This window comes from Trachypithecus francoisi, unplaced genomic scaffold, assembly GCF_009764315.1.
Source record: "Trachypithecus francoisi isolate TF-2019V2 unplaced genomic scaffold, Tfra_2.0 Lachesis_group10, whole genome shotgun sequence".
Taxonomy (NCBI): domain Eukaryota; kingdom Metazoa; phylum Chordata; class Mammalia; order Primates; family Cercopithecidae; genus Trachypithecus; species Trachypithecus francoisi.
The window spans coordinates 105,529,000-105,552,313 of NW_022681455.1; the positions used below are offsets into that span (position 1 = coordinate 105,529,000).

Consider the following 23,314-nt stretch of genomic DNA (forward strand, 5'->3'; position numbering starts at 1 on the left):
TTGCCAGGTTTTAGGTTTTTCTTAATTGGATTACTGGCTTCAAGGTGGAGCCCTTTCAGAAACATGGACAGGAAAGCATGAAATTTCTAGGGCCTAATAAGCAGGCACAGTGAGAAGGCAAAACACCAAAAATCAATAATTCCATTTTTTTTTTTTTTTTTACCAAATCCTGGATCCCCAAAAATGGAATCAGTCCATCCCCCATAGAAGTCTTACCCCTCACTGGGAGGTGGGGACATTTTTATACCTTCTAGATGACCAAGAGCATGCTTCTCTGATCCAAAAGTGCAAAGAGCAGAGTGCTTCCCCCATAACTGCCATTAGCCATCACTAAAAGTATATTCCCTACATAGTTATTACACACCAAAGCTCTTTCATAATCCAAAGTAATTTCTGATACCTGCAAAAGTAAAAAACACCAGGTAACTGAATGGAAAACAGAACAGATGCTTAGATTTTGGGAGGATCTATCCGTTTTCAATTCTTGGAGTTCCATAAGGAAAACAGAGGTTTTTCCCAAAATGGGGTCTGTGGCACCTCCTCTGCTTTTTCCAAGGACTTCCAGAGTGTTAGAAATTACCTTACATCCTCTCATATGGGTCTCAAGAGTGTTAAGAAGACAAAAGGGAAAAAAACAACTCAGTCATCTGAGAAGAAAAAAGTTTTTCTTATTTCAGAGAAACAAGATTCAAAAAGAGAAAACAAACATAAAAGCCATATGTGTATGTATATATATATATATATATATATCTTAGTTATCCATGTTTAATGAAGCTAACTCTCAACAATAGAGCTCTTAAAAAAAAAAAAATCCTTTTAGATCTCTTAATACCAGACTCTAGGCGGGACAAACAGCCAACACCTCTGACTTTTAAGCTACTTTTTTTTTTTTTTTTTTTTTCTGCAAAGGTATTTTCCCAAGTAAAACCAATAAGCCTTAACTAAGGTTATGGCTTAACCATGATGGACCCATGAGATGTCTCCAAATAGATGGCAAGTGGTTTTTACAAGATCTAGAATCACCCCTTAAGTCGCTCAGAAAAAAAGAAAAAAAGAAAAAAAATTCAAGTCAGAAAATCAGAAGATGTCCATGGAGGTGAAAAGTTTAAATAAATGGCAAAAGTCCCACAACTGGAAAAAACTCATTCTCTAAGCCAGAAATTGAATGCAGGCCTCCATCAGGAAAGAGAAAACTTTTACTCACTAAGCTACAGTATGAGGCAAGCACCATATTGCTTTTCCTGGAAGGAGTTTAGAGCAGACATTTTTGAGCTTGCAAAGGAAATACCTTTTCCCAGGAAAAGGGGTAGATATAAATCTGAGAAGCCTTAAAAGGAAACATATTTTAGAATTGATAGCCAATATTTCTTGCAATCTTACTGAAATAAAACCAATTTAAAAAAAAAAAAAAAAACTTGTTTTAAGACAGGGAACCAAAACTTAGTCCAATAGCTTTTACTTGGAACTCCAGCCATGAAATAGTAACACAATTCACTTTTTTATAAAAGATAGGTGGATCCAAATTATCTTCCTGACAAAACTGGGACTTGTCCACTTGGCTAAACTTTGCTAATTTGAATTTGCCCCAATTGCTTAAAGATACCATAGCAATGAGTCCTTCAGTACTCACCATTGTACTCATGTCTAACAAGGATCTCCACTAAACAGAAGTTTTTCTAAGTCTAGCAAAACCCCAATTATCTTCCCCTGAAAATTCCCACCTTCTGAGCAAAGTGTTAAAGTGACAATAAGTAAAGAAAATGGTGTTACAGAAAATGATAACTTTAGGACATAACAAGAAAAGGTAAGGCCAAGTTTCACCTTGGGTGGGCCTCTAACCCATAATCCTAGAGGGAATGCCAATTCCAAACTCCTCTGAGCATCCCGGGTGGTGCTAGGAATCAGCCAACAATACCGAATGCTGGAAAAAACAGAGTACCCAAGTATTGGCCAATGAGGGTCCCCACAACAAATGCTGAAAATACCAGAGCATCAGGGGGCAGCCAACAGTGAACCCCAAAGGCATAAGACCTAACGCAATTGGAGCCACAGAATAACGTGATTCTGGTGTCCCAGGGTCAGTGCAACAGAGGACCTCATACAGCCAAATGTCCTTCCTTAAACAATCACCCAAAGAGCCAAAGCAAAGATTACAAATGTGACAAAGAAATAAGGATAAGCATGCATTTGGGCATTGAAAGAAAAAAGGAAAATGGTCAGTCATTGGAAACTAAAGTAAAAACAGCCTGAGAGAAGGGGCAACAACGTGGGTTATAAAGGACATGGCCAGCCAGTGTGCTTCTGCCTGTCCAGGATACCCAGAAAACGGGAAACTGCATCAGGCTACCAAGCCAAAGGCCTCGAAGTCACTTACTCATCTGTCCAAAATAAAGAACACAGGAAAGGACAGATGGGCCCAAATCAAAGGGAAATAAAAGTAGCGAGTTGAATCTGGACAAAGGGAGACTCATCCACCCAACCTTCAGGTCTAAACGGTGCCCATGAGTCTCAATTTGGTGTCCAGATGGGAGGTCTACATTGCCCCTTCATTGGTGGCCAGAAAAGATGTCACAGGGTGAATCCCAAAATGAGGTTCAGCTTAGGAAGCCACATGGGTTCTTGCCTTCTTGTAGGAAGAAGTTTAAGAGCAAGTCCACAGAGTGAAGTGAAAGCAAGTTTATTAAGAAAGTAAACAGATAAAAGAGTGGCTACTCTTAGCTGGGCGAGGTGGCGGGCGCCTGTAGTCCCAGCTACTCGGGAGGCTGAGGCAGGAGAATGGCGTAAACCCGGGAGGCGGAGCTTGCAGTGAGCTGAGATCCGGCCACTGCACTCCAGTCCGGGAGACAGAATGAGACTCCGCCTCAAAAAAAAAAAAAAAAAAAAAAAGAGTGGCTACTCTATAGGCAGAACAGTGGCATGCGCTACTTGACTGAGTATGCCTATATTATTTCTTCATTTTATGCTAGACAAAGGTTTTCTACTAAAGGAGTGGGGAGTTCCTAAAACTGAAGTTTCCACCCCTTTTTAGACCATATATGGTAGCTTTGGGACATTGCTATGCCATTTGTAAACTGTCATGGCACTGGTGGGAATGTCTTTTAGCATTGAAATGCATTACAATTAGCAAATAAAGAGCAGTGAAGACGACCAGAGTTCGCTTTCATTGCCATCTTGGTTTTGGTGGGTTTTGGCCAGCTTCTTTATTCCATCTCTCTTCATCAGCAGGGTCTTTGTGAACTGTATCTTGTGAAACGAGTCCTACCTGATCTCCTGTCTCATCCTGGGACTAATGATGCCTAAACTCCTGGGGACGCAGTCTAGCAGGTTTCAGACTCAGGTTACCCAGTCCCATTCAAGGCAGAGTCACCCTGGTTGGAATGCCTCTGACAGAATCATTACAGCAAGAAGACCACTCTGCTCTTTCCTCTCTCAGGTAGAAGTGAACATTGTTTTTCCTTTGGATGACACTGTCCTTTCATGAAATTTGATAAGGGCACTTTCTCAGTTCTTTACCCCTGGTTATATCTTCCACGTGCTCAGGATATATTAAGTTCCCTGAGATTCTGGACAACAGCTAACTCCTCACTGAATTCCTTGTCACAAGAGTCAACAGAATATAAATCTGACATGGTTTCTGCCCTCAGGAAATTTCAAAAGTTAGACTAATTGTCTCTCATACTCAGCTGCACATTAGAATTAACCAGGAAACCTTAAAAATTCCATTGCCCAGGCCTTACTTTAAAACAATTTAAACCCAGGAATCAGTATTTTTGAAGTTATCTGTGTGATTCCACTGTACCTCCAAAGTCAATAACCACTATTTACTACACTATCCAGTAGGGTAGCAACTAGGCACATGTGGCTTTTAAAATTTAAATTAAATTTAAAAGGCAGTTCTTCCAACTACTAATCTTGTTTCCAATTCTCAAGGGCCATTTCAATCACTGCAAAAAGTTCTATTCGTCATTGTTGGTCTCAGGTACTAAAAGCCCTCATCTGAAGCATAAAACATCTGTTCAATGAATGCAGGTGTGCAAAGAATCTAGTGCTGGGCATTCAAGGCCCTGCCACTAACTCATTGTGTAATGTCCAGTAATCTAGTTTTCCTGTCTGTGAAATGAAAGGCTGGGTAACATGAGCGGCTCTCCAGACACGATCTTTGGAATACGCTAGAAAACCAAGGGATCAGGGAACACAGTGCCGGGAAGAGCTGAACCAACTGGCCCCACACTCCATAGCAAACAGAAGATAGTTGAATTCCACAGAATTTTTCTTTGCAAAGCAGCTCTGCTGCATTACAAAAAAAGAAAAAAGGAAACCATGTCTGATATCTTGATAACCAACAGACTCCCTGTCTCAGTCCAGCAGCAGGTTAGTGAATTCTTGCTTCAGTGCTCATAATCTGGTGGTACAGGGAGGAGGGCCCTGCTCAGGAGGCTGTGAGGCCGCTGACAACTAACAACTCACTTACTTCCCCTTTCTAAGTCTCTGTTTCCTTTTATGAAAAAAGCAACAAATGATGCCTGACCTCCCTTGTTCCTAAGTTAATTTGAAGGTCGAATGATATAATAAATCAGGAAGCCCTTTGTAAAAGCACAATTTGGGTTACACAGGTGGGGAGAAGAACGATGAAATGCTAACAGCAGTGGCAACTTACGTGTATTTGGGTAGGGTTTTTTTTGTTTTTTTTGTATTTTTGTTTTTTTTTTTTTTCAAATGAGACCGAGTCTTGCTCTGTTGCCCAGGCTGGAGTGCAGTGGCGCGATCTTGGCTTCACTGCAACCTCTGCTCCACCTCCAGGGTTCAAGCAATTCTCCTGCCACAGCCTCCTGAGTAGCTGGAACTAAAGGTGCCCACCACCACACCCAGCTAATTTTTGTATTTTTAATAGAGTCAGGGTTTCACCATATTTGCCAGACTGGTCTTGAACTCCTGACCTTGTGATCCGCCCACCTTAGCCTCCCAAAGTGCTGGGATTAAAGGCATGAGCCACTGCACCTGGCTGTGTGATTTTTAAAGTTTTGGCTTTTAACCTTTAGAAGTGTGGGTTGCAGATAAATTTAAATTATTATTACAGAAAGGAGATGTGATTTCACTCTTTTTCTCTAATATGGATATAAAATCTGCCAGATCCTGCAGCAGGTTCATTTCAGGTACATAGGCATCCTTGTTTATCCCAGAACCCAAATGGGATTCTGTAGTGTTGATTCGTGAGTATACTGATCTCAGCTGTAGCTCCTTGGCTAGGGGATGGTGCAGGTAGCAGGGAGAGGAGGGATAGCTGATCCCTGCAAGGAAATGAATGGGGATACAGGTCAGAAGTCCATCTGCAGAAACTCCTGGGCCTCTCAATTATCCATGATATGGGGTGAAAATGGAGCAGTCATGGGGTGAACAAAGCTCCAGGGTGGATGGCATGGGTTCTTCTGGTCAGATAAGTTCCAGGAGTTCAACATGTCAAATCATTCTTTCCATTAAACCTCTGCTTGTCACAAACCAGCACATGGGTGGGCATGCCTTTTACTGAGTTATCGCCTACTAATTAGCTTTTTTAATTGAGTGTCTACTATGTGACAGACACTGTGCTACATGCTTTGTATACACTTTCAGAAACAATTTTTCTGCAGCATCTTGATGAGGTGGGTATTGCCTCCACTGCCCAGATACAAAAATAAGGGTTTGGAGCACTTCGGTTTGTATTCAGTTCATATGCCTAGCTAATGCCCAAAATGGAATTTGAAGCTATATATGGCCCATTTGGAAGCTACTGCTCTTCTACATTTGACATTGAACCAAGATCGACTTTTCTATAATTCTTTCAAATTTTGCTTTCTGGAGATGCTCAGAATTCAGCTAGCTCTTTTTCCACATAGTCACCACTCAAGAAATGTTTTTGGAGACAAGGATTTCTTCAATAGTTAAGTGATAAGAATTTAGTAAAACATGTTTTTTTGCCCTCAAGGAACTCCAAGGTTCCTGGAATTTTTAGAGAGTAGGCATCTCCCTAAGGGTCTTCCAATTTCCACCTCAGACACCAGGGTGTCCTTTCATATCTCTTTAGAGGAACATCTCCCATCTTTCCCCAGACGTTCTCCAACCCGCCCAGCTCTGCCAAGTAGTCTCTGAATGAATGAATCATGATTTTCAAACCTCTCTCCCATAACGTTTTCCACATTAGAACAAAATTTTGTTCTACATCCTTCCCTACCTAAGTCTCCAAAGAAGGTGCTAATGAGTAATAAAATGCAAGCCCTGCAGGGGACTGTAGGAAGGCAGCCAGACGATAAATATCTTCTAACAAATGGAGCCAGCTCAACAGGAGATACCTCTGTAAGATCTCATAAGCTAATCCTTGTCAAAGGGATTGCTATGGTGCCCATGGAAGGAGGAGTTATGTGGTTGTAGAGGCAAGTGCCATGTTTCTATCAGTATTTCACCCAAGAGCATTAAGTCCGGGCCCAGAGTCATTCCCTGATAGAAAGAGCAGTCATTACTTGGCTACTGCTCACACCACCGGCCACTTCAGTGCTCACACCACCGGCCACTTCAGTACTCACACCGTAAAGGAGGGACAATTCTGTTCTGGACAGCAAATGTTAAAGAAGTGACACTAATCTTGTTTTTTATGAAAGCAAATAAACAAACCAAATAATGCAAAACTTGGCTCCATTTTTAGAGCACCATTGTGACAAAGCCCAGCTGGATGTCTCCACAGGCCCAAATAACATCTCCCTAGGAGAAGCATATGCAGCTGGAGATGGGGTTGGCCTTTGCTCTCAGGGATCTTATATATCATTGATCAATTGCATCGTCTCCAAAGAGATTTACCAGCAGATTAAATGTGCAACTCATGCACCATTGGTTGGGCAGAAAGTAAGTGCTCTCCAGCATTACTTTGTAAAGGAAAGTCCCTTTGAACCACAGCTGCCCTGATCAACTAAGGAGCTGATGAAGAGGTAACAATATAGCAGAGTTACTGTAAACCATAAACTTGGGCAACAAGGACTTAGTGCCTTTCTGGTAAGATGTCCATGACGGAAAGGCTTACCCTTGTATCTCCAGGGTGGCTGCCCATGAAACCACAGAAACATAGCTTGATCTTCTGGTTCAGAGGCTGTTCCTGCTTTTGTATACAACCATGACTTTGGCTTGGACTGTAAGCAACCCCAAGGTCTAAATTTTCATTCTCCATCTCTTCCATGCCTAGAGATTTTTGTATGCCTTTAGGTTTTAAACCTTAACAATCTAATCTAGCTCACACAGCACCCACGGGGAAGGGACTTGCATTTGAAGGACACCTGTTTTAACAAATATACACATAGAGAAAATAACAGCTCCACAGCAAGTCAGCTCACTAAAATGAATAGTACAATTATAAATTAAAATAGGTCAGGATATATTCAGGATTGCAAGGGCACTTCACAAAGAAGGAAGAAAACACCTACATCATGAAGAATATGTGTAGATTTTTGAAGGGAAGAAACAGAAAGAACAGCCTCATCCCTCCTCTGTGGCGATGCTTTCCATATCACACATTTATGCCTTGTTTCCTGGGAAACCCACTGTCGGCCTCACCATGACCGACCGCTGCTCTGCTGAAAGGCCCAGTTTGATTGCTTGGGGCTTTGAAGTTCCACCTAAGGCACAGCAGGTTTTTCTTCCTGGTGTCTGCCCCTGCCTTTGGCATTTTTACCTCCCGCTTGGGTCCTGTCTGGGCAGAAGAGAGAGTAAATGTTGCTGCCTACCGCCTGTTTCTATGTATCCCTGGTGGCACTTATGCATCATCCCCAGATGGATATTCTTTGGACTGACACAGATCAAGGACCCTGGGACATTAACAGATCTAGCTTAGAGTTGTTCTAGCTATACATGCCCCCTCCCCTCCAACACACACACACACAAGAGATACATGCACACACACCTATGCCTCATCTTCCCTCTCTTCCCTTACTCCGCAGCTGAGATATCCCAGCCTGTCCTATGGTTGAGTGCTCATAAGATGCTGCTAAATCCTACTTTACACTACACGGAATAAACTGAACCTGCTACTGATACATAATACCTTTCTTTTCAATATTTCATGAGCTTGCGCAACTCCCTTCCACAGATGCCCAACCCTCCATGCTTGGGTAACCATTAACATCTTCCTGCAGAATATCCCACTACATGGATGAACCTGGAGGGCATTATGCCGAGTGAAATGAACCAGTCACAGACAGACAAGTACTGCATGATTCCATTTACATGAGGTATTTAAAATAGTCAAATTCATAAAAGCAAAAGGGTGGAAGGGTGGTTGCCAAGGCCTAGGGGCAGGGGGAAATAGGGAGTTCATTATTTATGAACCAGCAGGCATACTTTCAGTTAAACAAGATGGATATGTTCTAGAGATCTGCTGTACAACATTGCACCTATAGTAATCAATGCTGCACTGTACACTTAAACTATACCAAGAAGGTAGATCTCATGTTAAATATTCTAATCACAATAAAATAAACTTTTTTAAAGAAGAAAAACACTTTTTAAAAAATCTTCCTTCTGAGAAGAAAAGATTTAAGCATTACACAGGATCCTAATTAAAAAGTACTGTTACCATAAAGTAAGCAGAATATTGGCTTTTGACATGAGGAGAGGATAGAGATGTCACTTAGAGAAAACTCAAACTGAAACACCAGCAGTATCCAAACCAAAAGCCAGAAGAAATGTTCGCAGGGCCACTAAAAAAAGAAACTACTACGTAGACGTCTTGTCGAACGTATTTAAAGAAAAGTCTCTTTCAAATAATTACAAATTAAAACCTTGGCTCTGAGACTGAACTTTGAGCAGACAGATGAGAGAGATAAAATGAAATTTTTTTTTCTGCCAAGAATATTAAAGATCTTGATACAAAGATGTGATGTTTTCCCCCCAGTGAAGCAACTCTGGAACAAGAAAAGCATGATGAGGAGGAGAAATTCAGTTTACAGAAGAATAGTGGCAGTTCTTTCATTTATAACTTGCTAAAGAATGTTGAATCAGTTCCTTAATGAGCATAGAGAATGGAAGTTTTTATGGGAGAACACTGGACGTTGTTTTTACTGGCTGAATGAATAGCATTAGAGTAAAGTGCTTGTCCTTATTCTATTGTGCGGCTTTGGTTATTTGAAGTAGAGTTTCTTTTATTACCTTTCCAATGTCCTACACAACACAAACTTACAGCATTTTTTAGAGAGAACCTGGCCTCAATGGGAATTCACCTGACACTGGAGTCAGGCTTGTGACATGTCAAATTGCCTATGTCATGAGTACCCTTGATAAAAATGATCTCAATATGGCTTATTTCTCCTGAGTTATGTCTCATGATAAACCAACTCTGGCAATGCTAAGATGGGACAGATTTCTGGAAATAATCACCACAAATTTTCAAAAGGCACTTTGTGTTGAAGTAGAAAATCTTTTATCCTGATCGTAAGACCTTAGGAATGGATACCAGTTTGGGACTCAGGCAGCTTAGATAATGTTACAAACTCTACCGTATCTATGATATCAAGCATCCTATATCATAATGTGCAGGAAATTAACTTGTGTGGGAACTAGGGGAGCTAGATTTAGAAAACGGAATTACAGGACCCCCCAATTAAATTTAGATTCAAATAAACAGCAATAGCTTTTAGTATAAGTATATCCCATACACTTTGGGAGACATATTTATATTAAAACAATTATTTGCTGTTTATCTAAAATTCTAATTTAACTCAAATTCCTATATTTTGTCTGGCAACTCTACTTGAAATGCATCTGTCAGAACAATGAACTGGACTTTGCAAGTCAATCTTCAAGTACCATGTTATTTTTAGTTCAAATTCTATAATCATTTTCTTTTTAACTATCTTCCTGTGAACTCAGAGTGCCCATGCGTAGTCCTCACAAAAGCAACCTTGTTGGGCAGAAGAGATCACACTTGGGAAACTGTAGGCAGTTTGAGAATTAATTACTTAATTAATTAATTAATTTTAGGATCTCCCTCTGTCTTCAAGGCTGAAGTGGAATGGGGCCATCTCAGTGCACTGCAACCTCTGTATCCAAAGGCTCAAGTGATTCTCCTACCTCAGCCTCCTGAGTATCTGGGACTACAGGAAGGTGCCACTGAGCCTGACTAATTTTTGTATTTTTTGTAGTTTTGCCATGTTGCACAGGCTGGTCTCAAACTCCTGAGCTCAGATGATCTGCCCTCTTCAGCCTCCCAAAGTGCTGGAATTAGAGGCATGAGCCACTATACCTGGCTAGTTTGAGAAGTTTTAACATCAGTGTAACTGAGATCAGTAAAACTCAAGGAGGGATCTTTCGTTTCCCCAGGAGAAGGTAGAACAGGCCCTTCAATATTGACAGGTGACCTACAATGTAAAAGGCCTAAGGATGAAAGGATTAACTATGGTGCTAATTGATTGAGGAATTAGGAATAATGTTCTCTTTCATCCTCTGAGTTGATACAGTTCTCAGAAAACAACTAATACCCAAGTCCTGGAGTCAGGATAATTTATATTAGGAGCATGTACCACACTGGATTAGTGGGTAACTTTCAAGGTCTTTTCAGAATGCAGCACTCATAGATAATGGTTCACATGTACCAAAAAATAATAGAAATGCATTCACCAAACATACCTAGAACACGGGCAGGAGTCCGGTGGTGTATCAAGCAGAGGCATTAGCAAACAAATGTTGTTATGGTCCTCAGGTCACTGAGAGCCTAATGGTGTTGTTGGCTTGGTGAGAAGTAGCCCAGAAAACAGATGAACATAAGTAAAATGTGAAAAGTTTTTTGATGGGGGACTCACGGGGCTAATTCAGCAGAGTCACATAAACCAGGGTATGAGGCAGTTGGTCGGGGAAGACTTAGTGGATAAGCCAGTAGGTAGGAATTTAGTCTTGTAGTATACACATAAGTCAAATATTCAAGGTGAGGAACAGCAATCCAGGCACAGGGAACAGCAGGAGCAAATATTTAAGACATGAAATAAGATCCTATGTTCAGGTAACCACAGGATTTTGGAACTGTGAAAACACACAGCTTGCTCAGGAAAGAGAAAAGGGGTGATGCGGAAAATATAAGCAGGTGGTGGATCACATACACACATGAATAACAAAGAAATGATAACCATAATTATAATATGTTTTATTATTTGGCCACTGCAAATGAAGAAAATGCTGAGATTCATACCTGTGCTGAAGCATGCAAAGATGGAAAGTCAGCTGCGAGTCAATTAACCATGAAAAAATAGCCAAATGTCCATAATTTTGGTGTCTGTCCCCTGGTCAAAATAAATGAATGTCTGCTTTACTTATTCAGTTTCCATCTGGATGTGTCAAACCCTTAGGACATGGAAGAAGCAGAGAGTCTAAGACTCAGATTGACAAGGATGTGTGATTGCTGTGGGAGAAGGAAAAATAACTCTGTACCATCACCGAGAGTGAATCGATGGGGGAGGCGATGGAATAAAGGCAAAGGAAAATATTATATTGCAAACCTGAAACATTAGACCTTGAGTTAGAAGCATGAATGATACTGAATCTTTGAAGTCTTGTGAGGCAGGGATAATTCCTAACTGGCAAACAAAAGAATTGGAGTGGCACAGTGGTTCATGCCTGTAATCCCAGCACTTTGGGAGGCCAAGACAGGCAGATTGCTTGAACCGAGAAGTTCGAGACCAGCCTGGGCAACATGGAGAAACTCTGTCTCTACAAAAAAAAAAAAAAAAAAAAAAGAAAAGAAAGAAAAGAAATCTAGGCATCTACTCAGGAGACTGAAGTGAGAAGATCACTGGAGCCCAGGAAGCAAAGGTTGCAGTGAGCCGACATTGCGCCACTATACTCCAGTCTAGGTGACAGGATGAGAGCGAAAAAAAAGAGGAGAGAGAGAGAGAGAATCAGAGAACTTAAGCCCAAGTTCTGGCATCAAACAAAATGATAGAACCTAAATTTGACCTCAGCCATGAGAAAGAAACCCAAATACACGTGCCAAGCGTTCCCTAAATCTGCAGCAAAAACAGCCAAAGAAAAGCGACTCATGATATAACAGAGGTAGTGCCTTTGCAAAAAAAGGAAATTAATTTCAGTCTGATTTCCCCTGATTTGTACTGTATGTACCAAATCACAGCCCTCTTTGAGAAATTAAGGGCATTAGTTATCTTCCCATTCAGTTGCAGTGGCATTATACTTGCATACAGACGTTCCTAGCTGAGATGAGAAATATCAAGATTTTACAAAATCATTCATCAAGAGGTGAGACCTAATCCTGATTAGCGTTTCAATAAGAAGCCTGGGACAAAATAGAGAATAAGCACAGGATCACAGCAGCAATTAGGCACCTTCTAGACAGCCACACTTTTCCTCAGATCAATCAAGTTTGAGCAAATGATAAATTTTTCCTTTCTCTCTTTTTGCCCCCTGCTGTGAAATGAACTGCCTTAAATAACTGATGAGGTGACAGCAAGCCTGTTAAAGGAAACGTTTGCCCATTAAGTGAAGCTTAATTAAACAGAGCACAGGCTAATCCTTCTTCCATCTAATAAGTGATACACCCTGGTTAACATCATCCTGCTTGCAGGGCTTGGTCTAGAAGGCCTGCGATGACACCCCACCAGTAAACTAGGAAAATACACACACACACACACACACAGATTTTGAGAAATCACAAACCAGTTTGCAAATGGAGCTGTGCACATGCAAATAAAGTTAATCAAATATTAATACTCATCTCCTGGCTATCCTCTCTTTAGATTTATTCAGAACGATGAAGATACCTTCATTTACCCCCTTAGATGAGCCATTTAAAATTAATGATAAAAGTTTAGCACCAGTGGTCGGGTGCGGTGGCTCATGCCTGTAATCCCAGGACTTTGAGAGGCCAAGATGAATGGATCACGAGGTCAGGAGATAGAGACCATCCTGGCCAATATGGTAAAACCCCATCTCTACTAAAAATACAAAAATTAGCTGGGCCTGGTGGTGTGTGCCTGTAGTCCCAGCTACTTGGGAGGCTGAGGCAAGAGAACCGCTTGAAACCGGGAGGTGGAGGTTGCAGTGAGCCCAGATCGTGCCACAGCACTCCTGCCTGGGCAACAGAGTGAGACTCCATCTCTAAAATAAAACGAAATAAATAAAAAAGCCTAGCGCCAGCACTGCGAGGGTCTATGGACTTGAAATCCTCCAAGAGTGTGTCATTAATCCATGAAGATGGGGATCATAGGTGTTTTGCTCACTTTCTTATCTCCAGGTGGTGCCATGGTATGAAGCACTTAAGCAGTATTCAATGAATACTTACGCGAGAAAGACACTTATACTTGGATACATTCCAGGAAATGGGTAAATCCTAGAAATGTGTTTATGGGTGGTATTATGGAACAGTATTACGGGTTAAATTGTGTCTCCTAAAAAGATGTTGAAGCCCTAACCCCTAGTTTCAGCAAATCTGACATTATTTGGAATTAGGGTCTGTGCACATGACGAAGTTAAGATGCAGTCATTAGGATGGGTCCTAAGTCTACGTGGCTGATATCTTTACAAAAACAGGAAATGTAGACACAAGGAGGAGGCCAAGGAAGGCCTGAGTTATGGGAAGCGAGGAGGAAGGTGTGCAACAGATTGTCCCTCAGAGCACTCAAAAAGAACCAACTCTGCCAGCACTTTGATTTTGAACTTGTAGCCTCCAGAACTGTGAGACCATAAATGCCTGCGGCTTAAGCCATCAATTTGTGGAACGTTGTTTCAATGGAAACATCTGAAAACTAACACGGATACAGTGGACTAAGCTAGATGGAAGAACAACCCATTGCCAGTATGCCATAGACCTCTGTTATCCTGGCCACAGGCCATTTGTACCCTGGTAAGTAATGCTGCAGTCATGAGCACTAGGTTCACAGTCGACCTCTGCACTTCCTAATCATGTGGTCTCATTTCAGAACTATGGGTAATAGTAGAGTACATTTCTCCTTAGGTTGTTGGAAGGATTAAATCAGATAATTCTTGTTGAAGTGCCGAACACTATGTATAGCAGGTAGCAAATGCTCAAAAAATACTATCAGCATTAGAGAGCCCCACACCCTAAAGCTTAATGGCATTGGAGTCACTTTTACATTCCTCTGGTTAGTCACCATAACAGGGTGCATGTGGCTGTATCTGGACTGCCCACATGAGATTGGCTGGTCATACAGGGTCCTTGGGGTCCAGATAGGCCCCTCAGCATCTGAGGGACATGGCCAGGAATTCAGGCTGTTCACACTGGCTTTCACAAATGGCCTTCTGCTCCATCCCATGTTCTCATTTCCTCACGTCCTCCTGGATCCTCGAGTTATCAAGAGGATCTAGTTATGTTGGAACTGACCGAGAGGCCTGAGGATCAGCAGGGCTCTTGAGGTGCTGGGAGGCAGAGCTGGGGAGCTGCACTGGCAGTGACCTTGAAAGGCTGCTGGGAACCCAGCGAGAGAAGGAACCCCGACTTATTTCAGTGAGAGGCTCAAGGCAAAAGAAGGAACCACTGTCAATCAGAGCATCCAGGGTGCTACACTGAGGTGGCTTCCCAATCCCTTGCATTAGGGAGTGGGCCCAGGGCTTGGTGATAATTATCTTATCTACTCTTCACAGCAACTCAGTCAGGTAGGTATTATTACCTTTATCTTACAGATGAGGGAAGTGAGGTTCAGGAGACCTTTGGTAATTCAGCTCAAAGTAAGTTGCAAAGCACATGAGCAGCTGGTATTCAAGCCCAGTAGAAGTACAGCCTGTCACAGCCAACCATTGTGCCCAGCTGCCTGCTGGCACCCACAGCAGTGCCCCGCTAGAAAGTCACCCTTAATGGGCGCTTGCTAACATTTGAATCTGATTGAAGACTGCGTTATCAAACCCATCTGCTGCCAGTTTATAGCTATATACTTAAAAAGGCATAAATGCTTTTTGAATGCCAGGAGTGTGTGTTCTCAATTTCCCACATTGTTTATGGAATACCTGGAGTAGAGCAATCACAGTAATAATTCATACTTTATAGCACTTTATAATTTACAAAGGGCTTTCATGAACATTAGCTCATTTTACACATCAGCCAACAAAAGTAAGGGTTATTATTATCCTCATTTTATTGACGAAGAATGAAAGCATAAGTCATACCTAGTCTTTAGTTTTCAGAGATCCGAGTGAAGATGAAGGCTGCTATCCGACAGTTGGACTGAGGCTGCCTCAAGAAAGAAAATCTGTTCCCTCAGGAAAAATACAGTTTCCACGTGAGAGTGGACAGGTCCAAAGTCAGTCCCAATTTGGCTTTCTGTCTGCTCAGGGCTTCTTGTCCAGATAGTCCCAGCTCACTAATAGCAGCCGATGAGGATAGTGGCTTATAATTAGCAGGGGCTTATTTCATGCTGAACCCTATGCTAAGCACTCTACATGCTTTCTTTTATTAATTTGCACACAGCCCTGTGGGTTTTCACTTATATTATTCCCATCTTATAGGTGAAGAAATTGAAGCTCTAAGAGGCTAAATAGCTCACTCAAGGTCATATGACTACTGTGATGATCTTAGAGGTTTCATTTTAACAATTTGACTTTAAGGTGGACTGCATGATTAGTGTAGCCTCTTTAACTATCTTCATTTTTATTTCCTGCTTTACCCCAGAGCCTCTTGATTCTCCCTATGGCTTGATTCAAAGGCTTGGCTTTATTCTGCTCAAGACTCTAGAGGCAATGGATCTGGTACTGTACCTGCTTATATTAATAGGAAGGTGCCTGCCATGTTTCTCTTCCATAGAGACCATGGTTTGCAATTAAAGAGGTTGACTTTGTGCAAATGCCAGAACCCAGGCATTGAAATGTCCTGATGGAGACAGCTTTGAAGTCACAAAAGAAATGCAGACCCCACTACCCCATTAGGATCATAAATCACTGCTCACCACAACCCATGTAAAGGGCCATGTTCTTCTCCCATTCTGCAGCCATCCTGCCTGCAGGATGTCATTTTGGAAGCTTCATATGTTCTCCTAAGACAGACCTATTGCCATTTCTAAAATGATTCAAAATGCAGACTGCCCCTCGCCCCAACAACAGAGTTCTAGAGATATTATTAGCCAAGGTGGTATCATAGGTAATTAGAGTCCAGCTCCCAGTGGGAGATACACTTTGAAGACAAGAAATCATTCGGATACTTAGGTCCCAGTTTGTTTGCAAACATCCACCACTTGACTCTCTGCCTGAAATAACTCAGAAAAGAAGAAATTTTGAGATGAGAAGACAAAAGGCAGAAAGAAGATGGCAGGGCAGATGGAGATGTTTCATGCAAGAACTTTGGATGAAAAAGGAAACACTGAAAGTAAATATATACTCCAGCCTAAGGTTTCTGTCATTGAGTAAGAGAGAGTGGAGCCATTCAAGGGGGCAGACCACACCACATCACTGCAGCCTGCTCTGGGCAACATCTCATGAGAGAGGAAACCCAGTAGCTCAAGCAGAGGAAGAGCCCCCGAGAGATCTAAGAAGCTCACTTTGGATGTGAAGTTTTAGTTCAACTTCCATCTTCTGATACCACTTGCCAGCTATGTGGCAGCAAGAAAATAATTCGATCTTTCAGCCTTTGTTTTTGCACTGAAAAGTGGAGACAAAATTCCCACCACCCCTACTCTCTCATTGCAGAGGCAGAGTGTTGGCAGATGGCCCTCCAGCACATGCTGTACAATTCTAGCTGTGACCTGGACTCCATCAGTCACTGTGAACCTCTGTCTACACAGTCCTAAGTGTGGAAACACCTGGATATTTGGAACTGTGTAGATTTGCACCTTGCCATCCCCATCACCCTGACTCCTGTTTAGGGAGCCTTCCTGTGTGACAGTCATTGGTTTCAGTGCATTAAAAGTAAAACATTCCTCCATTAACACAAAATCCTTCTGGTGTAGGCATTGATTATTGGATGATTGTAATAACCACCCTCCTCTCTCCCCTAACAACCCTGCTAGAGTAGCCTCCATCAGAGACACCTGCTTCTGAACTGTTTACTCAGCCCTTGGGATCATCCACATCCCAGCAACAGGGACTCAGGCTCTTCCACTTCCCTGAGGAGACAAGAGTGCCAAGACCTGAGAGAAGAAACCCAAGAGGAGCCTGGGGCTGGGGAGGGATCTGGAAGTCACCAACCATTTGTGACAAACAAGCAAATAGAAACATAGAACAATCACTTGTCCAGCAGGAGGTAGATAAAAGATGAGAAGCCAGACACCCCCACTCCTGTGTCAGGCTGAATCCAAGCCCTCTCATGAGGGGAGAAAGCAAACGCACTCCCAAACTGGCAGGGATGTATTTCAAGAAGTGTTCATTCTTTTTTTTTTTTTTTTTTTAATAAAAAAAGAATTGTTCTTTTAATTTCTTTAACGCTAACAAAACTCCAAACAAATGAGGAAAGAAGACATCCGCTGCTTGAGAAAGACTTCCATTTCCTAAGTCCCCCAGTTTCTTTTTACTCTGGGAAGATCTAATTTGATCTAGGCTTCCCGAATGCAGTCACACAGTGGGGACTGCGGAGATTGGGGCTCTGGCAGGGGGATCACAAGCAGAGCTTTTGTTTTGATCTCACTGCTTAGGTTAATGCATCGTGACTCCTCCACGGGCTGTTTCCCGGGACGCTGCTATCCCACTGTCTGCTAGGGAAGAAAATGTCTTGTGAAAATAAATCACATGCAGCAGTATTTACAAATCCTGAGTCGGATTTCCACCCTGTCCAACAGGATGAGAATTTGACCCATTATTTACACCAGTAAGCTGAGAATGACATCAAAAGCTCTCTCATTATCTCTGCAGGGGAGATAATGCGTTAAGTGCCTTTAATCTAAACATGTGACTTACAATAGAAATGTGTATCTACTCCTTCCACAAAGGAGAAAAGAAACAGCACTTACTTCTATATGTAACAGACAGGACATCTAATTCTAAGCCTTGCTTCTAAATATCCGTGGATCCCATATCTCTATCGTTTCACTCGGAAATTCCTCTTGCCTTGGGGAAACAGGATGCATATCAAAGTCTAGGTAGAGAAAGAGCCCAAAATAGAGATGAAGGCACAGAGAAAACACCTTGGACACTTGCGAAACAAATACAGCATTCTTTATGCAGCCTGCAAAAACACACTTGGTCTCCTTTCGCTCCATTCCTTTGTTTCCCACCGCACACCTGCCTCTGATCCTATCTCATAGGGATGGTCTAAGAACAGGCGACAGAAAAGAAGTGAGGACATTCCACAAACTTTAAAATACTCGCAGAGACACATCACTTTATCATGTTGCCACTCAGGTTCTTACAACATCTTAGGATCTGTCTTTTTTGGGCACCAGAAGAATGGGGTGGGAAGCATCCGGATGTGAAAGAGATGAAGTCCAGCCCGATTATTTCCCACCTCTGTGGCTTCTTAGGCAAAGCATGAACTGATTTGACTCTTGGTTTTCTCATCCACAGAATCGGCAAGCGCCTTCTTCCTTGCCATATGAAGCAAGTCCTCAATTAATGTCACTCGGCCTCATCGATGTGTCTGTTCTAATGAATTATAGTTTTCTCACCTGTAATAAAATTCACTGTAATTTAGCAGTGTTGAGTTTGTAGAGTGCTTGAAAATAATGACTTACTAATATATAATTCATACATCATAAAGACCATGCTTTTTATTGACGTATAATATGTTACATATTTATTGGCCACATATGATGTTTTGTTGCATGCATAGAAAGTGTAATAAGCCTTTTAAAGTGTACAGTGTTTGTTGGTATGTTGTAAAGTTGTGCATGTATCACCAACATCTAATTTCAGAACATTTTCATTACTCCCCAAAAGCAACCTCATAGCCATGAGCAGCTACTATTTTTAGAACATATTTTATTAATCAACATCCTACTATTCTTCAAGGTCTAAGAACTCTTCTCTAAAGTCCACAATGAGTTTTCTCTCTAACTTACAGTCAGAACCAAAGTGCTGGGCAATTGTCTAACCCGTTGCAGTTCCTGGATTGACACCTGACATCTTCCTGGCCTTCCCAAATAGATGGTATGTTCTTGGAAAGCAACAACCATGTTTTCCATATTTTCTTTCTCCTCCAGCATCTCAACTCATGGCTGAACATACAAGTAGGAATACACATGGGTACCAACTGATTGGCCAATCGCCACCTCTTCCAAAGACCAGCATGTTTGTCATGTCTGCTACTCTGAATTCTGATGCCTCCAAAAGCTGTGAAGAATAATCGTGGAACATGATCAGTCTCTCCATAGTATGTGCTGTTAATTTTTCATCTTAATGAACTGTCCAGTCGAGTTTAGCAACAGGAATGGTGATAAAAGCACAATAAAAAATGTCTTATGCCTTGATACTGTCAGAAACCTTTTCCCTACAACATCCACACGTAATTGAAATAAAATATCTCAATGGCCACAAACACCATTTGTCAAGAATAAAGTGGAGTAAGTGTTATTTCAAAAATTCATACTAACAGGCTTCATAAACATGGATTATTGGAACGTTCTTCTGATTGATATCTACTCAAGCATTTTAAGCACATGGCTTTTATTCTCTGCGTTTGTTTGAGTGAAACCACTTTGGGTACCTAGCTACATGTCAGCTGCAATTTTCCAGAGTATTACAGATGCATGGCCTTTTCTGCTGGGAGATGGGTCAGGCAAGCCGGAGCAGCCCCAAAAGGCCCATGTTAATGTATGGACAGGGAAACCATTATGCAGCTGTTGGCTTCCCCAGAGTGGAGTGCTCCAGGCAATGACGCCCCTCGAATCTGAGTGATGGTCCAGGAGGAACTCAGAGAGAGAGATATCTGAAGATTCTGCTCATCCCAGCAGTGTGGAGGAGCCCAGGCTCCAGGCTTCTGTCCCAAACATACCAACCATTGTATTCCTGTCAACTCATTAGGGAAATGCTTAATAATTGGTTATTGGCGTAGTCATATTGGTTTAGTAGTTAATTCAAGAAATGTTTACAGAGTGCTACTAGTATGGATGGCATTGCCCTTGGCATCCAGGACATAGGGGTGGATATGGCTGAGCAACTCTCTAAACTTCACGGGGCTTAGAATTTCATGGGGAAAACAGAAAATATAAAAATCAGCCATGAAATGAAATCGACATGATATTTGCTAATTGTGATTGCTGCTGTGAAGAATTACACTGAATGAGGAAGTGTCCAATGACTGCAGGGTGGGTGGAGGATATAGCTTCAGAGGTTGTGAAGTCAGGAAAGGCCTCTCAAAAGGGGGCATTTAAGCTGAATCCTAAAAGATGAGAAAGAGCCAGGTGTGTGAGGAGACTTCCAAGACCTGGGGTTAGAAAGGGCTGGGTCTGCTCAAGGGGCAGCAATTGTCCAATGCAGCTGAGCGGATGGGCAAAGAGAGAGGTAGGGAGTGACTGTCTCAAGGAAAGCACTGGCAGCAAAATTTGGGTCTGGATTTTATTCCAGTTAAAACAGGATGTCAATAAATAGTTTAAAATAAGAACTGTAGAGAATTGCAAGAAAACTCCCACTTCACCCCTCCCTTGGACCTTATTCCAACCTGCTACAAATCAAATCTTGACCTGTCTCCCCTCTGTCTGATATTTTTCATTCAACTTCTGATCCTGACAATGATTCCCACTGGTTTTCTCATCTGCACCTGAATCCTCCCTCTCCAAATCTATTGTGGACAGACATTCCAGCCCCTGTTCTCCTGTCTATCCCAAGTTCCTTGTAGCCCCAACTTCACTCTGGGTCCTCCTCTAACAGGGTGGGAAAGCCTTTCAGACACTGCTACTGATTTCCTGAAAGCAATGTTTACTCTGCAAAGCAATCAGCAGGGCTCAGGTGATGGGAGGCTTCTCTTGCTACTCCATGTAAATGCTCAGGTGACCAGAATGCTCTGAAAGATGCATAATTTTAGTTCAGAAATAGGATTAATATCTGCCTTCAGAGTAGAAGTAATTTAAGTTCCCTGCAACCACAGGTCCTTTTCTGTCTTGTTCACCACAGTGTCTTGGTACCTAGCACAGTGTTTAGCATCCCATGAATAAGCATTCAGTGAAAACAATGGAGGAACAAATGAATCTTGTGTATTCATGCACAGACACAGGAAGGCTTGTTGCAAAATAAAGTTTGTCATAGGTTGGATCATCTGGGATACTGACTCTGAGATGGAGTTTAGCATGGGGATGTTTACTAGGGGGTACCCTTTGGAATAACACTTGGAGAAGAAAAGGGAGGGGAAGCAAAAGCAGACATAAAGAGAAGATGTGTGCTGCAGCCCAGCAACAGCCTTAGACCACCCTGCATCTGGGTGGGCTAAGATCATCTGGGCTAAGGATCGTCCTTCAAAATAATCCCAAGAAAGCTGAGATGGCCAGCCTTTTACTGATCAGCCCTCCAATGTGAGTTGCCCTGGGAAAGAGCATGACTTTGGCTGAGGTGAAAGCCGCAAGTGAGGTCATCTGCCAAGAGCATTCCCAGTAGCTGAGACCACCAGAACTTCAGTGAACTGGGGAACTGGGTGGTGCATTGCAGTGTTCAGTGCAGAAGCAATTCTACCCATGTTGGGATTTCCTGTTTCTTACAGTTCTTGATGCTTCCAAAATAGTAAAGGGAATGAAGTGATCTCTGCCTTAATTTAGGTTTCTTGTCCTGTGGTTTGATAGAACATTGGCATTGGTCTTGGAGGGAGGGGAGGAGTAGGATCCTGGCTCTGCCACATATTACGTGTGACTCTGGGCAGGGGACAACTCTGTTTTCTAGGCTCTGCTTAACCTCTTTGGGCCTCATTTTATTCTTCTATGGAATGGGGTAGCTAATGTTCATTTCAAGAAATCAAACTGGATAATGCACAAGGAAGCTCTGTGCAGTTTAAAGGGCTGTGCAGAAAAAGGGAGGGGAGGATCTTGTTCCTTTTGAAAATGGATGAGGAGCATTAGCCTAAGAGGGAGTGTCTGCCAAAGCTCTCAGCAGTGGAAGGCAGGTGGATGGAGACCATGCTATCATTCCTGTGAAAGCCTGTTCACCACGCATGAGTATGCACTCCACACACTGCAATAGATGGCATGGTATTACACAGTCAAACTCTATTCTCAAGGATTTAACAAACTTGAAGACAACTAATTGGCAATGTGGTAACCCAGGAACATCAGTGTGGCTGCTCCATTAGGAACAGTAGGCACAGTGCCCACAACACTTTTAGAGGATGCACAGCAATGTTTTAATTTCTTTTAAAATCAGAAGAAAACAATGACCTTTTAGGGTAGAACGCTATATTCCTCTTTAAACCAAAATGGTCATAAACTGTAATTTTTAATTTTTTTAATGGAAAAGGGAGCTCATGAAGATACATATACCCAGGACCCATGGAAGTGATAGACACTGAGGAATCAAGGCACGCTCTACACAGAAGTAAAAAGTGACAAACTATCTCACAGGGTCTAGGAGCCCCTGCTGGAGGAGAAGATGCTTCTCTGCATACTCGGACAAATGGGGGCAGAGAAGAAAAACGTGTGCAAGGGAGTCGAGGTGTCAAACATCACAATGCGTTCAGGGCTACCAGCAGCACAATATGGACAGAGTTAAATGGGAGGGAGGGGAAGGGAGGCTTCTGGGAGTGGGGCCTGGATCAAGTGAGTCTTAGAATCCAGGCAAAGGACTTAGCAATTTATTCTGAGAGGGACTGCAAGCTTCTGAAGCTTGGGTTTTATACTGAAGCAACTTGATACAATTTGGATTTAGAGAAATAATGCTGCGGCTCAGTGGAGAAGGACTGGGGAAGAGAGAATAGAGCCGGACATGCTCCCATGAGTCTGAGCTCCAGCCACCCTAGTGGGGCCTTGTGTGGGCGCTGGTTCCATTCCACACTGTGTCGAGGCTGGCATGGCAGGGACGTGTGCTCCGGCAGAAACCAGTGGCTAGATGAAACTACACAGAGGCTTTTACTTTCCTTGCCCAAAGAATGATGTAAATGGTTCGGGGCAATGAATCAACATCCTCCTAGGTCCATCTTTCAAGTGGGAATTCTGGAAAGTGGTTGGGAGTGTTAAGAGGTCCAAAATAGTATGTTATAGACAGAAATGTGATACTTCAGGAAACTTGCTAGACATTCATTTACAGAGGTATCTTCTCACAAACCCTTGCAAGAATGTGACCAAGTTTTTAAAAATTTGTTTCCCTCAAAAGTGTGTGTGTGTGTGTGTGTGTGTGTGTATGAACTGTTGCTATGGCAGCCTAACAGCTTTTGGAATGGTGCTTAAATTGTAAAAGAACCCCTAGAAAAGATAAACTCACTAGCCTCTCCACAAATTTTCTAAAG

General features: G+C 42.3%; 1 protein-coding gene across 4 annotated transcripts in view; it reads right to left on the reverse strand.

Annotated features, from left to right (window-relative positions):
- The window catches only part of CDH11 (cadherin 11), a 177,913-nt gene that overhangs the window by 75,730 nt on the left and 78,869 nt on the right, over positions 1 to 23,314 (reverse strand). The window contains exon 1 of one of the 4 annotated variants that reach the window (XM_033218674.1): positions 15,139 to 15,203. The exons of the other annotated variants lie outside the window; for them this stretch is intronic. The gene's annotated coding sequence lies outside the window, so the exon portion shown is untranslated. Of the gene's footprint in view, positions 1 to 15,138; positions 15,204 to 23,314 lie in introns of those variants that run through there. 4 annotated transcript variants of the gene reach the window in all.